Raw genomic sequence first — 18,179 nt, 5'->3', positions numbered from 1 at the left:
CAAAAATTACATAAAACATGTTAGTTATAAAGCATAATGTAATGAAAAACTGTTAACTCACCACCTAACTCAAGAACCAAAAACCAAGAACCCAACCTGTCCCATCCTCCAGAGGTAAGAACAGTCCTAGATGCTATTCTGCTATAGTACTTTTAAATATATAGGTGTTAAAAAATATACTTTTTCTATATGTATATATTAAATATATATGTAATCACAGATTTATATAAAATAAAAATATATTGTCTAGTTTTTGTTATTCTTGAATTCTACTAGTAACTATAATATAGGGGTTGCTGGAGTAAGCAAGTCCTCCTCCAGGACCAAGACCTTCATTGCCCATCTGCAGACAGTGCCAGTTGCTGAGGGCTCACAATGGTGTCTTCTAAGGAAACTGTCTTTGGACAAAGGGAGCCAGCCGCTTTACCCCTTCTCCACAAGTAGCCAGCATCCAGTGTCTAATTGATACAGGCATACAAAAGTCTGGCCCATTTATCTCAATTATAGACATCTCTGAAAGTAAGGTGACCAACTTTTTTACAATGAAAAGGAGGACAAAAATAAATTGAAGAAAACAATATCGTAAATAAAAGAAACATTTTATTCATTGCAACAATAATACACTATAATATGATAAATGCATAATAAAAGCATTTGTAATATTTTCTACTGTAATTATGTTTACATGCCAAATAATTTTTAATAATAATTGCAAGAAAAAAGTATTCATTTAGATACAAATATGTCACATCACACGCAATGGATTTACTTAGCATCGATCAAATATGGACATTTACAGATTAGTCTTCCAATATCAAAAAGGAGGACACTTTTCGAGGGAGGACAGAACTTACAAAAGAAGGACTGTGTCCTCACTAAAGGAGGACGATTGGTCACCTTACTGAAAGGCCATCTAGCCTCAGAGCTCCTTATGGAATTGGCTGAGTCTTTCATTACAACTGCACTGCAGTTCAATCAGTCCCTCACTCCCTTACTGGGTTGTTCCTCAGAGCATGAATAAGACCCCTCCAAGCAAATCTCAACCTCAGGGTCTGTTTCCTGGGAATCCTGACTGTTGTGGGTTGAATTGTGTCCCCTCCAAAATTATGTTTAACTCCTAATGCCTTGGCACCTATGAATGTGGCCTTATTTGGAAATTGGGTCTTTGCAGATATAATCAAGTTAAGATGAGGTCATATGAGATTAGATGGGCTTTGAATCCAACTACTGTTTCTTAGGAGAGGGAGTCCACAGGAAGACAGAGGAAAGATGATCATGTGATGGGGGGAATGTAGTAATGTACCGATAAACCAAAGAATGCTAAGGATTGCTGACAACCACCAGAATCTAGGAAGTAGCAAGGAAGGATTTTCCCTAGAGTCTTCAGAGGGAGCATGGCTATGCCAACACCTTGATTTTGGACTTCTAACTCCCAGAACTGTTACAGAACCCCAAGAAAAATCATGCATGGACCTAAGACCCATCCTTGTGTAGTCTTCTGAGTCTTGCTCTTTTTATTTATCATGTTTCTAAGAATAAATCGTGTTGTTTGCTGTGGCTGTTATTCTCCATTTCTTATTCTTCAATATCAATGGCAATATCTCATCAGAGACATATTAATAATATATACATGAAAAAACTATTCTTTTTCAATGATTATGCCTCTGTTTTGGGTTAGTCTTAATTATGTTTATTTCATGTATTTCTAATTTTTTGAGAAAATTTTCTATATATATATATAATATTTTCTATATATATATATTAAAATGCATTACCTATCTATCTTTGTATGTATACGTGTCTTAGGGAGAATAATGACCCAAAAATATCCACATCCTAACCTATAAAAGTTATATGATATATCATGATGATCTGGTAACATGGGGAAAACTATCCAAGTAAGCGTAGTGTAATCACTTAGGTGCTTAACATTGTAGAATCCTTCCTAGCAAGATGGAAAAAGAGATTCAAGAGCCAAAGAATGTGGGCAGCCTCTAGAAGTTGAAAAAGGCAAGGAAACAAACTCTTCCCTAGAGCCTCCAAAAGGAATACTTTAGTCCGGTGAGTCCCATGTTGCAATTCTAATCTAGAGACCTATCAAATAATAAGTGTGTGTTGTTTAATACCACTAATTTGTAGTAATTTGTAATAGCAAAATTAATACTCTGTGTGTGTGTGTGAGTGTGTGTGAGTGTGTGTGTGTGTGTGTGTGTCCTAAGGAAGCACAAAAGCACCAAGGTCCATCCTACGCCAACCATACTTTAAGCACCTTAAAGTTCTTTTATCTTATTCATGTAGCCCTGGTAAATGTATAGTACATTCTCAATAAGTACTCACTAAACAAATGACTGGATTATTGTTGTGAAAGGAAAAGGGTAAAAGTTAGTGGTAGGGAGCAATAACTTTCAGTTGAAAAATAAAGTCACAATTTTAAAGCTTTATAGCTATCTGTTGTTTCTACTTTTGTCTTAAGTTGTAACATGGATTTTTCCTTTACGGAACCAAGAATTGAAATTGTATAACAATGGAAAGAAGCCACATTTTACTGTCTCACTTAGCCAAAAGCAGTTTGTTTACTGTCCATGGGGGTTGGAAAGCAAGCTGTTAAATATAGTGCGTTATGGCACAATTAGTTGGTTAGCCTTTGTCATGTCACTTGGACTTGTCTGGTAGGCTTACCAAATTCATTGTCACCTCTTACTCAAGCTTAATTGGACTTTAGGAAAACCACCTCATGTTACCCAGTTTACAGGGAATGTTGAAAAATCAAAATACTAGTTATGCCTCTGTGAAATAGCATTAGTGGACCATGTTCAGATTATCTATATAGGCGATCTAAACCTACAGTATTTTCCTATGTCTAACCCACTTCTGCTTTTATTTTGCATTATGAGGCTTTTAATAAGCCTCCTTAAGTCTTCTTTGAAACAAGGTAAAAGAATGGAGAAATAAATAGCCCCATTTTTTAGTCCCCAAGTATTGAGCAAAAGTTCCAGGAAAAACCTGTCTAAAGGCTGGAAGGGTAAGGAGTCAGGGAAGAAGAAAGAGTAGTATGACTAAAGGGTCAGGAAGTAGGGGAGGGGAGAGAATGAGGAGGTGAGGGCCCAGCTGGCTCCTGGCTGCATACACCTGTACAGGGAATGAATGTGCTATGTTACTCATAGTAGTTTGACTATCCATAAAATAAAGCTAAAATAAGAATACATTAATGAATAAAGACTTTCTATAAAGCCACCCATGTTGATTGTAGTAAATAGTAAGCCCAGCTCATTGTGACTATGATTTAATATTATCAATCTGGTAATCAAAGTTATGTATTCTGTAACAAATCAAAAGTATATAATTAATCTTTTGCTTTCACCTCTGGCCAAGTTCTCATTACAGTTCAACAGCCAATTCCTCTCTTGGAATATGGAATGTCAATGCTGGTGATGAATCAGAAGGTCCAGCTAACTCTCTTCAAGAGTTAACAAGGCCCTGGCCAGTTAACTCAGTCTGTTAAGCATTCTTAACAGACAAGGCTGTGGGTTTGATCCCGGGTCAAGGCACGCAGAGGAAGCAACCAATAAATGCACGACCAAGTGCAACAACAAATGAATGCTTCCCTTCCCCCTCCCCTCTCTCTGTCTTTCTAAAATAAATCAATTAATAAAAAGTTAAGTCCTGGCCGGATAGCTCGGTTGGTAGAAGCGTTGTCTTGAAGCATAGAGGTTGACAGTTTGATCCCTGGTCCTGGCACATACAGGAACAGCTTGATGTTCCTATCTCTCTATCTCTCTCTCCTTGCCAATCTCTAAAAGAAGAAGAAGAAGAAAAAAGAGTTAATATCAGAGTGAAAAGAATGGAACCTCATCCCCGCACCCCGAACAGCCTGACCACAGGAACAGAGAGACACAGGTTTAACTGAAAATAATTACTATTTTTCAGAAGAACAATACTCTAGTTTATGAATTACTTGCTAGCTTCCGATCCAGTTAAAGGGCAAGAGAATCACAGAAGTCTAGCCAGCCATGAAAAGAAGGAAGTCCCCCTCTCAAGAGAAACTACATGTGTGCCCTCTCCCTAGGAGTTCTCCCCCTCCCCAATTCCCCCACCCCCCTATATAATCTGACCGAGGCTTCGGAGTTCTTAAGATAGGTTTTTGAGGACAGGAGTCCCCCACATCTTTTCAGAAGGCCGGCACTTGAGAAAACATCTTTCCTTTCACTAGCGCCTGTATCACGAATATTGGCGTTCTGTGTTGTGGCAGGCAGCAGAACCTGTGGATCGTTTACCTGGAACACAGTCACAAAACCACCTCGGCATATCATAAACTCCATTTATTTCTCACTTCCACATCCATGGGGTGACTAGGATTTGGCCAAGATAGGGTGGCATCAGCTGAGCTTTACTCCAGGTCATGGGTTGGGCTTATCAGCTCAGATTTTTAATCATCTGGATGACGCAGGTAAGAAAATAACTCTAGACAACTCATTACCGTATATATTGCAAAATATTTCATCAACAGGATCTTCTTTCTCAGTAATGTAAGGAGAAGAACAGCCCTCTGTTGTGTGACCTGGTATTTACTCAGCTCACAAGTAAAATGGAGATGGCAGCTGACGCCTACCTTTTGGAGAAGATAGAGATGACAACCAAAAACCCGAGCGACCACCAGGTCTACACTTCCAGAGGTGAGTGGGCTCTTTGCTTCACCTCATCCTCATCCACAGTAGTTATTATCATTAACCTTTTCTCTTTGTCAATTCTTCAGGTATAAAAAAGTATCTGATTTCTGGGTGTGAGTTTTCCAAAACCACCAAGCAATTAAATGAACTCAATTCTGAAACTACCTGGAGATAGCATCAAATCCCATAAGCTTAGTCCCACAAGACTGCTCCCACTTCAGATACCAATTGCAAGTCTAGGTGTTCCCTGTGCTTCTAACCAACTGGTTATAAATCAGAACTGCTCACAATTTCCTCCTTGGGTTTTATTAATTTGCAGAGTGGCTCACAAAACTCAGGAGGTTTTCACATTAATTTACTAGTATATTATAGAAGCATATAATTCAGGGACAGCCTGACGAAAGAGATGCGAGGTTTTGAGGAGCTGTGAGCCAAGAACAGTGGATAAAGACCAAATATGTGTTTCTCGATTTAAATCTCAGTATCAGGTATTATTTTAATTTGCATCTTTGAGGCCGCAGATTTCTTCGTATGCTTAGTGGCCATTTGTATATTTACTTTGGCACAGTGTTCGTTTATTTTATTCACTGGTATACTTATCTTTTTCCTAATGATTTAAAAAAGGCTATTCCAAGATTATTTGTAAAAGATTATTAACCCTTTTCAAATGCACTTACCTTTTTATTATGGATAATTTCAAACATATAGATAAGGTGAACAGAATAATATCATGAACTCCCACATACAATGAACTTACATAATAATCAACTCTATTCTTCTCTCACCTATACCAGCATCCACTTCCCTTTTCCTGAATTATTTTGCAACAAATCCCAGAAGACATATCATTTGATCTGTAAATATTTCAGTATGTATCTCTAAAATTATACTGGCTCTTTTTAAATTATAATACCAATATCCCACCTAAAAATTTAATGATAGTTCCTTTATACCATCAAATATTTACAAAATTTTAATTCTTATTGTCTTTTAAAATATGGTTTGTTTACAATTATTGATATGACTCAAGTGCTTTCATTTGAAGCACCTCTCAATCAAGCATCTGGAAATCACACATAACCTATCTTTTTTCTCTTTCAAAGTCTCAAGGCTACATATATGATTCATCAAATCAAGAACATTTTGATGAAATGGAAAAATAAAGTATGATTACATTAAAAATGTTTACTTTGATTAAGTAAAATGCAGAAATGGCTGGCTAACTAACAATACGAAGAACTACTGAAACTGAGTTGCTAAACAAATGTAAAATCAGTAAACTAGACTCACTACAAGCAAAGAACTCATCAGAAACCTGTACAAACCAAGGCTGTTTAGCATACAACATTCCACCTTCCGAATAACACAGGGAAAGGAAAAAGAATGTGTGAATATTCTAAAGGTGAAATACATAGCTGCCTTCTTAGAGCGCAAAGCAAGTGGTCTTGATGTATAGTTGGACACAATGGAAGAAACTGCTCATGCTTCCAGCATACTTGTATTAGATAAAATTCAGAGATAAAGAAGAAAATGTGGGTGCAAATGTCCATTCTTTGACACCAATCACTTGGAAATAAAAATTTGAAACTCTAGCCTAGCATCTAGTTTAGTTTGGGAGAAATGATCTATATGCAGAACATGAGTAGTTTTAGGGTTCTGTTTTCTATTCCCAATCCAAACACTGTCTCAGACATTCCTCCTTTAGAGTTGTCATTTATTTATTTATTTATTTATTTATTTTTACTTATTTATAAATAAATGTGTCTGGACTGGGATCTACCTGACAACCCTATCTAGAGTCAATGCTTGAATACTGAGCTATTTTTAGTTCCTAAAGCTGATGCACTCGAATGGAGTTATCCTCAGCTCCTGGGATGACACTCAAACCAATCAAGCCACTGGCTGTGGGACAGGAAGAGGGAGAGAAGGGGGAGAGGGAGAGGGAAAAAGCAAATAGTCACTTCTACTGTGTGCCCTGACCAGGAATCAAACCCGGACGTCCATATGCTGGGCTGATGCTCTATCCACTGAGCCACTGCCCAGGGCCTAGAATTGTCTTATTATAACTATATTCTACATTTTATTATGTGTCTATTTGTGTGTTTAATGAAGATGTGAATGAACCCTCTTTCTGTAAGTTCCTTAATATGGATCTCTTTATGGTCTGGTTTGTAGAGAGACCAGAAAGCCCAATTTTAATATTTCCACGAGTATCTCATAAATAAGCTGCTCACTCACTATGTCATGAATGGGATATTTAATCATTTAAATGAGAACAATAAAAAGACTTCCTACCAAACTGAATATTTTTTATTCATACAAAATATTTAATAAACTTGGTTTAACATAAAAGACCCTGTTTATAGAAATCCAGTTCATTGCAAATTTGAGGAGAAAACAAAAAATAATTTATGAACAAGATAATTTTTTAGTACAGATTTCCAAGTATATAGAAAACATTATTTAAAATGTTTGAATGATATCGCTTCTCAGCCTTTTGGCTAAGACCAAGTGTAAAATGTTTGAATGCTACTACTAACAACATTTCTTCTACTTTAAAAAAGTTAACTGTTACTGAAAAATGTATCCACTTATGTTAACAGTTCTTTTTTCTGTTTAGATTATTCTTGCTGTTCCAGGGTCTGTCAAAGTAGGAGGTACAAAGTCGGGGATCTCTGAATAAATCCATTCTTTTTTTTAATCATTAAATGAAAATTTCAGGACACTAAGACAAAGACTTGATGAAAGAATTTCACAGGCCATTTATACTCTATTGAATGTGTCTTCTAACACTATTCAGACGGTTTGTTTTTAGCTTTCCTGCTTCAAGGTGGAAATTAATAGTCCAAGTGGTCTTGAACTCCCACTCTTGGTCTGCTCAACCAGTAGATGGGAAGTTTTACTGGCACGCTATAGATGGGATGAAATATTCGACCTTTGCCATACCTCTGGAAATGAACTGTGGGTCCATATGTAATTACAATTTTGCCCATGTTGCCATGTATCTCTTCTGAGTTGAGATACATACACACAAGGGTCCTCTTACACTAATTTAGGGAGGTTTTTTTTAATAAGTCATAGCTATGGGCATCAGCTTTGGTATTTGTGTAAAATTTTAACCTCTTCCTCTTCTGATGAAAAGAAAAAATACTATACATGGAGGTAACAGATTTTCAGATTCATTTGCATAATATCATAAAAATTCCACCCCTCATTTATCAGTGAGGTAGTGAACAATTATTTATTGTAAAATAATACTGTAAAATAAAAACAAAAAATACTACAGCACATACTATACTATATTGTAATCTGTTTAAAATAGTAAACATTTTTCCAAGTCATATTTTCTATATAATATTTAATAGCTTGACAGATTCTATGCATGAATGTATTATGGACTTAAACAGTATTCTGCTTCTCAGCAGTTATTTGTTTTACATATTTAGCTATTATAAATAATGCTGAAATAAACATTCTAGTATATTTATACATACCTGATTATTTCTTTATATTAAAATCTTTGAAATGCAATTACCAAGTTAAAAGGTGTAAGTATTTTGTCTTTTTTCTTAGTCCACTTTATTGGGGAATAATTTAAAAACAATTCACAAATTTTTAGTGTTTGATGATTTTTGATAAATGATGTCATCCAAAACAGTTACCATGTAATGTGAATAAAAATTTTAAAAAACAATAAAAAAGAATAAAGAACATTTATTTGAGCAAAAAGAGTTACAACCTAGGAGACTCAGATTCAGGTAGCAACGGAAACTGTGGTTTGGAGAGAACAAAGAAAGGCAGGGTTTACAAAGGCAAAACCACAAAATGTAATCCTTTCATGCAAATGAGGGATTCCTGGCTTGGTTAGTTCCAACATGCAGAGGGAGGTAAAAAACTACGATAAGGAGGTCAAAATCCTTGTGTCCGTGCAACAGTTGTTCCAGGATATTCATAGTTCAACATTGAGCTGAGTTTAGCAACTGGTTTAGCAAGTTAATAGCAGCTCAGGAAACTGAGGTACAAGTTGTGTGTAGAGTACAGAAGTCTCACTACCTTAATATCCTTCTCTTATTTTAGCATTGCTTGTTGCATTTTTTTCATTACAATCAAGCTATATATTTCCATCATTTCCATGTTTCCTATGCTTCTTTATAGGCAATCCCTTCCCTAACCCTTCCCTCATTGTAACCACTGATTCTGCTTACTATCACTGTAGTTTTGCCTTTATTGAAGAAATGCATATAAATGAAATCATACAGTATGTGATTTTTTTTTTTGTATTTTTCTGAAGTTGGAAACGGGGAGGCAGTCAGACAGACTCCCGTATGCGCCCGACCGGGATCCACCCAGCATGCCCACCAGGGGGCGATGCTCTGCCTATCTGGGGCCTCGCTCTGTTGCAACCAGAGACATTCTAGTGCCTGAGGCAGAGGCCACAGAGTCATCCTCAGCGCCTGGGCCAACTTTGCTCCAATGGAGCCCTGGCTGCGGGAGGGGAAGAGACAGAGAGGAAGGAGAGGGGAAGGGGTGGAGAAGCAGATGGGCGCCTCTCCTGTGTGCCCTGGCTGGGAATCAAACCGAGGACTCCTGCACACCAGGCCGACGCTCCACCATTGAGCCAACCGGCCAGGGCCAGTATGTGATTTTTTGAGTCCTGCTTTTTATCAATAAATTACTGCATGGCAGGTGTACCAGCACACTGTATCTTCTCATTGCTTAGTACTTCATGTGATTACCCATTCACCAGTTGATGAACATTTAGGTTGTTCCTCATTTTTCACTATTATGAATAAAGCAGTTATGAACATTCACAGGTCTTTGTGTGGACCTATGTTTTTATTTACCTTGAATAAATAATACAGAGGAGTGGGACTATGGATTACATGGTAAATGTTTAACTTTATAAGAAATTGATAGTTTTCCAAAGAGGCTGTCTCATTTTGCTCCACTTGGGAATGTCAGCCTTTTTAATTTAGGGAATATGCTGTAATATCTCAACATGGCTTTGATTTCCCTGAGGAGTAAAGATATGAGCATCATTTTATGGGCTCATTGGCAGTCAGTCATTTCTCATTTTGTGAAGTGTCCACTGAAGTCTTGTAGAGAAATGTAGGGATCTGCAGGCAGATCCAGGAAGAAGATATGAACACAAGGAGGAGGACCACACAACTCAATAGGGCAACCTTGGACAGGGCTGCATGAAGCCCTCAACATGAAACTGCCTGGAGGCTTATGCTGAAGGGGTCACCATCGAGAAGGGGAGGAGGGCAAGGGAGTCCCTGTGAAGAGGGTAATGAGACAAGGTCCTACATTTCGAGGTGATATGCTCCAGCAGCATGGCAGGGGCTCTCAGCATCAGAGAGCTCTGAAGGGCAACAGCAAAGTCTTGGGGACTTTAAGGCCCAGGGTTTATTTTATCCATTGCCAGCAAATTGTGGTCAGGTTTTCTGAAGTATGCCAAGCAGGCAAGTTCTAAATGGCTAAAAATCCACTTGTTTGGTCTATTTTAAAAATATTTGGATGTGGCTACACCAGACTACACTGCTAACAAAAATTAAGAGGATCAGGTAACGTGCAGATACTCCAGTACTTTCAGCCTTTTGTATAGTGCATTTTCACCAATGAAATAAAAGTTGGTTTTGCATCTCATTTGCATAATCAAACTTTCTTTGACTTGTTTGCTTTTCTGTTCTTGTTTAATAAAAAAAATCAAATGCCTTATTGCTTTATATTCATTTTGAAACATTTCCTAATTTTTGTGAGCAATATATATTTCCACCAACAGTGTACAAGGATTCCCTTTTCTCCATATCCTTGCCAACAGGTGCTCATTGATTTATGGATAATAGCCATTCTTACAGGTGTGACATTTCATTGTGGTTGATTTACAGCTCTGATTAGTAACATTGAAAATTTTTTCTAATATGTTTATTGGCTGTCTGAATGTCCTTTTTGAGGAAGTGTCTATTTAGATCTTTTACCCATTTCTAAATTGGGTTGCCCTCCTGGTGTTGAGTTGTGTCTTTTATGTATTCTGGAAAGTAACCCCTTGTTAGATGTATCATCAGCAATTATGTTCTCCTATACACTGGATTCCCTTTTTATTTTGATGATGGTTTCTTTTGCTGTGCAATGCTTTTTAGATCGATGCACTCTCATTTCTTTATTTTTTTCTTTTGTTTCTCTTGCTCAAGGAAATATATTGGCAAAAATATTTCTATGAGAGATTTCTGAGATTTTTATGGCCTATGTTTTTTCTAAAATTTTTACTGTGGGAAACAGTATGGAGATTCCTTAAAATATTAAAAATGGAACTGCTTTTTGACTCAGCAATCCCACTCCTGTGAACATATCCTAAGAAACACAAAACACTTAACTTGAAAGAGTATATGTATCCCTATGTTCATTGCAGCATTATTGACAATAGCCAAGATCTGGAAACAGCCCACGAGTTCATCAGTTGATGAGTGGATAAAAGAGCTGTGGTATAGGCCTTACCTATGGTAGTGCAGAGGATAAAGCAACCTGTAATGCTGAGGTTGCTGGTTTGAAACACCAGGCTTGCCCAGTCAAGGTACATATGAGAAGCAACTGTTACCAGTTGATGCTTTCTGCTCCTACCCTTCCCCCTTTCTCTCTCTTGCTCTCTCTCCTCTCTAAAATCAATTTAAAATGTTTATAATGAAGTACTATGCAGCTGTACAAGGAAATCTTACATTTTGCAATAGCATGGAAGGACCTAGAAATTATTATGCTGTGAAATAAGCCAGCCAGAGAAAGACAAATACCATACCAATTCACTTATGTGTGGAATCTAAAAATAAACTGATTAATGAAATAGCAACAGAGGCATGGATACATTAAATGGATTGGCAGCTGTCAGAAGGGAGGACCAGATGAAGGGAAGTGAAGGGTTTAGACAAAAAAAAAAAAAATATATATATATATATATATATTTATATAACTTATTTATAGATATATACACACACAGTATATATATATGTATGTATGTATGTATGTGTGTGTTGCATATATATATGCAACAGAGATTCAGCTAACAGTGTGGTGATAGCCAGAGGGAAAGGGGCGTGGGGGCTAGGTGTAGGTGGGCAAATGAGGTGGGGTAAATAAGGACAGAAAGAGTTTGCTTAGGATGATGGACACACGATGCAGCGTACAAATGATGTTTTGTTGAGTTGTACACCAGAAACCTGTATGGTTTTTCAAATTAATGTCACCCCAATAAGTTCAATTAAAAAATAACTTTGGCCCTGGCCGGTTGGCTCAGCGGTAGAGCGTTGGCCTGGCATGCGAGGGACCCGGGTTTGATTCCCGGCCAGGGCACATAGGAGAAGCGCCCATTTGCTTCTCCATCCCCACCCCCTCCTTCCTTCCTCTCTATCTCTTCCCCTCCCGCAGCCAAGGCTCCATTGGAGCAAAGATGGCCCGGGCGCTGGGGATGGCTCCTTGGCCTCTGCCCCAGGCGCTAGAGTGGCTCTGGTCGCTGCAGAGCGACGCCCTGGAGGGGCAGAGCATCGCCCCCTGGTGGGCAGAGCGTCGCCCCTGGTGGGCGTGCCAGGTGGATCCCGGTCCGGCGCATGCGGGAGTCTGTCGGACTGTCTCTCCCCGTTTCCAGATTCAGAAAAATACAAAAAAATAATAATAACTTTGTAGAAATTTGAATTTGTTGTTGGTGAGCTTTTGAGCTAAAAGGTCTCAGCCTGTAGAGAAGAAACAAACTTAGAACCAATACAAGGGAAGTCGTCTTTGGTTAATTTATACATAATTATACTTATTTAGGCTGGCTGTCTCTTTATTGAATTCTAAGAGTTCTTTCTATATCCTGAAGAGACTTTTGTCAAATGTGCTGAAATTTTCCCAATTTATGCCTTGCCTTTTCATTTTCTTAAGTGTATTTTAATGAGGAAGTTTTAATTTTGAGGAAATCCAATTTATCAATTTTTTTCTTTAGTGCTTTCTAGTTTTTGTCTTTTTTTCAAATGTTTATTTTATTGATTTTAGAGAATGAGCGAGCAAGAGAGACGTTGGAACATCTGTTTCTGCACGTGCACTAATTAGGGATCAAACTGGTAACCTCTGTGCTTTGGGAAGATGTCTAACCAACTGAGCTATACTGCCAGGGCCTTTTTATGTCTTATCTAATAAATCTTTGCATTTTGAATAATCACAAATATTTTTCCCTTTTCTTCTAGAAGTTTTATCTCATATTTAGGTTTATGACCCATTTCAGGTTAATTTTTGTACATAGTATAAGGCAGGGGTCCCCAAACTACGGCCCGCGGGCCGCATGTAGCCCCCTGAGGCCATTTATCCGGCCCCCGCCACACTTCCGGAAGGGGCACCTCTTTCATTGGTGGTCAGTGAGAGGAGCATAGTTCCCATTGAAATACTGGTCAGTTTGTTGATTTAAATTTACTTGTTCTTTATTTTAAAACTGTATTTGTTCCCGTTTTGTTTTTACTTTAAAATAAGATATGTGCAGTGTGCATAGGGATTTGTTCATAGTTTTTTTATAGTCTGACCCTTCAACGGTCTCAGGGACAGTGAACTGGCCCCCTGTGTAAAAAGTTTGGGGACCCCTGGTATAAGGCTAGAAATAATCTCATTATTTTGCATATGGATATCCAATTGTCCCAGCACCATTTGTTGAAAAGATAATATTTTCCCTACTGACTAACCTTGGTAGTTAATGTTGAAAATTACTTGATGATATATGTACCCATCTTCACTTTGTTTTCTCCTGTTGATTTATATATTCATCATAATGTTAAAATCACACTATAGTTTCAAAATAAGTCTTGGTATGAGGTAGATAAGTCTCATTTTAAATAAAAATTAATTATATTGTGTTTCTACCATAAACTTCCAGTTCCATAAATTCTTGTTCCTGGGATCCAAGCAGTTCCATGAGTTTGACAAAAGAAGAAAATGTTAGAATTTACATATATGGTAAATCTGTCATTTAGGGAATTTATAGTGTACTTTGTTGTACTGAGAAATAATTTTTTTATTTAGAAATGAAATTTAACAAGATGACATTGGTCCATAGAAACACATAGGTTTCTGATATACATCTCCATAGCACATGAACACATTGTGTGCCCATTACCCAAAGTTCAACCATGTTCCATCACCATATATTTCACCTCCTTTACTCCCCTCCCCCCACCCTTTTCCCTCTAGTAAACACTTCACTTTTGTCTATAAGTCTCAGTTTTCCATTCCACATAAAGGTTAAATAATATATTCTTAGCTTTTTTTGATTTACTTATTTCATTTAGCATAATATTCTCAGGGTCCATCCAGGTTGTTGCAAATGGTAATATTTCATTATTTTGTATATATGTACCACATCTTCTTTATTCAATTCTCTATCAAAGGATATTTTGGTTGTTTCCATGTCATGGCCACCATGAATAATGCTATGATGAACATGGGGTGCATATATCTTTGCATACAAATGTTTTCAAGTTTTTCAGGTAGATATCCAGTAAAGCAGGGGTCGGGAACCTATGGCTTGTGAGCCAGATGTGGCTCTTTTGATGGCTGCACCTGGCTTGCAGACAAATCTTTAATAAAAAAAAAATAATAATGTTAAAAATATAAAATATTCTCATTTATTATAATCCATTCATTTCCTACCGCTCATGTTCATGGTTGCGGCTGGCTGGAGCCAATCACAGCTGTCCTCTGGGACAACACCAAATTTTTATTGGATAATGTGTAACATACACGGATTGTTGTATGGCTTTCACGGAATTACATTTTAAAATATGTGGCACTCATGGCTCTCTCAGCCAAAAAGGTTCCCGACCGCTGCAGTAAAGGGATTGCTGGGTCATATGGTAACTCTAGTCTTAATTTTTTGAGGACTCACCATGCTGTTTTCCAAAGTGGCTATACCAGTTTACATTCCCACTAGCAGTGAATGAGAGTGTCTTTTTTTCCCACAACCTCACCAATACTTATTACCTATCTTGTTGATAATAACCAATTTAACAGGTGTGAGGTGGTTTCTCATTATAGTTTTGATTTGTATTTCTCTAATAGCTAGTGAAGATAAGCATCTATTCATATATCTGTTTGCTGTTTGTATGTCTTCATGAGGAAAGTGTCTGTTCAGGTCTTCTCCCCATTTTTTTTTTTAAGATTTGTATTTATTCATTATAGAGAGGGGAGAGAGAGAGAGAAGGGGGAGGAGCAGGAAACATCAACTCCCATATGTGCCTTGACCAGGCAAGCCCAGGGTTTTGAACCGGCAACCTCAGCGTTTCCAGGTTGACGCTTTATCCACTGCACCACCACAGGTCATTCTCCCCATTTTTTAATTGGATTGTTAGTTTGTTGTTGAGTTTTATGAGTTCTTTATACATTTCAGATATTAACTCCTTGTCAGAGCTGTTGTATGTGAATATCATCTCCCATTTGGTTGGCTGTCTTTTTCTTTTGTTGTCAGTTTCTTTTTCTGTGCAAAACTTTTTAGTTTGATATAGTCCCATTCATTTATTTTTGCTTTTACTTCCCTTGCCTTTGGGGTCAAATTCATAAAGTGTTCTCCACAGCTAAAGTCCATAGTTTAATACCTATGGTTTTTTCTATGTAATTTATTGTTTCAGATCTTGTATTTAGGTTTTTGATCCATTTTGAATTAGATTCTGTGCGTGGGAACAAACTGTTGTCAAGCTTCATTCTTTTGCATGTGGCTTTCTGATGTTTTCAGTATCATTTATTGAAGAAGCTTTTTTCTCCATTGTTTCTGGCTCCTCTGTCAAAAAGTATTTGCCCATATACATGTCATTTTATTTCTGGGCTTTTGATTATGTTCCATTGGTCTTTCTGTGTTTCTTGCTAACACCACACTGTTTTGATTATTGTGACTCCATAGTATAATTTCAAGTCAGGTAGTGTGATACCTCCAGCTTCACTCTTTTTTTCTCAGGATTGCTTTGGCTATTTGGGGTCTTTTGTGGTTCCATACAAATCTGATTTTTTTTTTTCCTATTTCTCTAAAATCTGACATTGGGATTTAAATGAGGATTGCATTAAATCTGTATATTGCTTTGGGTAATATGGCTTTTTAAACTATATTGATTCTTCCAACCCATGAACACAGAATATATTTCCATTTCATTGTGTCTTTTTCAATCTCTTTTAACAAGGCTTGTAATTTTCAGAATATAGGTCCTACACATCCTCTGTAAACTGTATTCCTGTGTATTTTATTTATTTTGGGGGATTACAATTGTAAAAGGAATTATTTTTATTTCATGTTCTGAGGTTTCATTGTTGGTTTTTGGAAAGCAATAAACTTTTGTATATTTATTTTGTATCCTGAAACTTTACTGTATTTGTTTATTGTTTCTAAGTTTTTTGGTGGAGTCTGGGTTTTTCTATGTACAGAATCATATCATCTGCAAAAATGATACCTTTACTTCCTTTTCCCCAATATGGATGCCTTTTATTTCTTCCTTCTGCCTGATTGCTCTGGCTGGAACTTCCAGAACTATGTTGAATAAGAATGGTAAGAGTGGGCATCCTTGTCATGTTCCTAATTTTAGAGGAAAACTCCGTTTTTCACCATTGAGTATGATACTGGCTGAGGGTTTGTCATATACGCCTTTATTTTGTTGAGGTACCTTCCTTCTATATCCATTTATACAGTGCTTTATCATAAATGGATGTTGTAGCTTATTGGATGCTTTTTCTGCATTAATAGGATCATGTGATTTTTGTCCTGTTTTGTTAATATGGTCTATTATATTGATATGTGTATGTTAAACCATCTTTGTGCTCCTGGAATAAACCCCACTTAACTGTGATGTATTTTTTTTAATGTATTGTTGCATTTGATTTGCTAGTATTTTGTTTAGGATTTTGCATCTGTATTTATCAGAGACATTGGTCTGTAGTTTTCTTTTTTCATGTGTGTTCCCCTTGACAGGTTTTGGTATCAGGGTTATTGTAGCTTTATAAAATGTGTTGGGAAGTATTGATTCTCCTTCAGTTTTTTTGAAAGATTTTGAGAATAATAGATACCAAATCCTCTCTGAATGTTTGCTACAATTTACTAGTGAAGCCATCTGGTTCTGAACTTTTATTTTTGGGGAGGTTTTTGATATTTGTTTCAATTTCCTCAGTTTATCGGTCTATTTAGGTTTTTCCACTTCATGACTCAATCTAGAAAGATTGTATACTTCTAATAACATCTTCCATTTGTTCTAGGGTATTGAATTTGTTGGCAAATAATCTTTCATAGTATTCTAGTATGGTCATTTATATGTCTGTGATAACTTCTCTTTCATTTCTGATTATTTTTATATGAGTCATTTCTTTTTTCCTTCTGAATCTAGCCAGGGTTTTGTCAATTTTATTTTTGTAAACAGCTCTTTGTTATATTAATTTTTTCTATAGGTTTTTTTGTTCTCTATTTCATTCAATTCTGCTCTAATTTTTATTTCCTTTCTTCTGCTGATGTTAGGTTGTCTTGTTCCATTCTTTTCCTAGTTCTTTAAGATGTAATGTAGGTTCTTTACTTGGGATCTCATTTCTTGAGATAAGCCTATACTGATACAAAGTTCCCTCTTGTTACTGCTTTTGCTGCATCCAAGTTTTGATATGTCATGTTATCATTCTTATTTGTCCCTATATTATCTTTGGATTTCTACTTTTACTTTTTTTTTTGGCCCAGTCACTTTTTAGTAGTATGTTAATTTCCACATTTTTGTGTCATTTAACTCATTTTTGTAGTTGAATTCTACTTTTAAAGCATTATGGCCAGAGAATATGCTTGGTATAATTTCAATCTTCTTGAATCTGTTGAGGCTAGCTTGTGATCCAATATATGATCTATCCTTGAGAATGTCCATGTGCACTGAAAAAGAATGTATAATCTGATGTTCTGGGATGAAAGCTTCTGTATATGTCAATTATGTTCATTTGATCTAATGTAGTATTTAAGGTTGATATTTCTTTATTGATTCTGTTTGGATGATCTATCTAGAGATGTCAATAGAGTATAAAGTTTTCCAACTATGATTGTGTTTGTTTCTCCTTTTAATTCTATTAGTAGTTATTTTATATATTTTGGTTCTCCCTAATTTGGTGCATATATATTAAGAAGTATTATGTCTTCTTGATGTAGTGTCTCCTTTGTCATTATAAAATGTTCACCTTAGTCTTGTTACCTTTGTTCTCTTGAAATCAGTATTGTCAGATGTAAGTATGGCTACACCTGCTTTTTTTCTTTTTATGTTATTTGCTTGAGTCGTTTTCCACCCTTTCACTTTGAATCTACTTTTGTCTTTGTAGCTTAGATGTGTCTACTAAAGGCAGCATATAGTTGAGTTTTGGTTTTTGATCCAATTTGATATTCTGTGCCTCTTTATTGGGGAGTTCTGTCCATTTACGTTTAGGGCAATTACTGATGAATGAGGATTTCTTATAGCCATTATATCTTTGGTTTTCTGGTAATTCTGTTTGGTTCTTTAAAGT

At 36.6% G+C, this 18,179-nt stretch overlaps 1 protein-coding gene across 1 annotated transcript in view; it reads right to left on the bottom strand.

Annotated features, from left to right (window-relative positions):
- Positions 1-664: 664 nt before the first annotated feature.
- Positions 665-18,179, bottom strand: part of LOC136319678 (uncharacterized) — a 122,733-nt gene continuing 105,218 nt past the window's right edge. The window contains exon 7 of the mRNA XM_066252814.1: positions 665-3,793. The gene's annotated coding sequence lies outside the window, so the exon portion shown is untranslated. The remainder of the gene's footprint in view (positions 3,794-18,179) is intronic.

Source organism: Saccopteryx bilineata, chromosome 1 (genome assembly GCF_036850765.1).
Source record: "Saccopteryx bilineata isolate mSacBil1 chromosome 1, mSacBil1_pri_phased_curated, whole genome shotgun sequence".
Classification (NCBI taxonomy): Eukaryota; Metazoa; Chordata; class Mammalia; order Chiroptera; family Emballonuridae; genus Saccopteryx; species Saccopteryx bilineata.
Note: the sequence above shows the minus strand (reverse complement) of the source record. Positions and strands in the feature narration are given on the sequence as shown.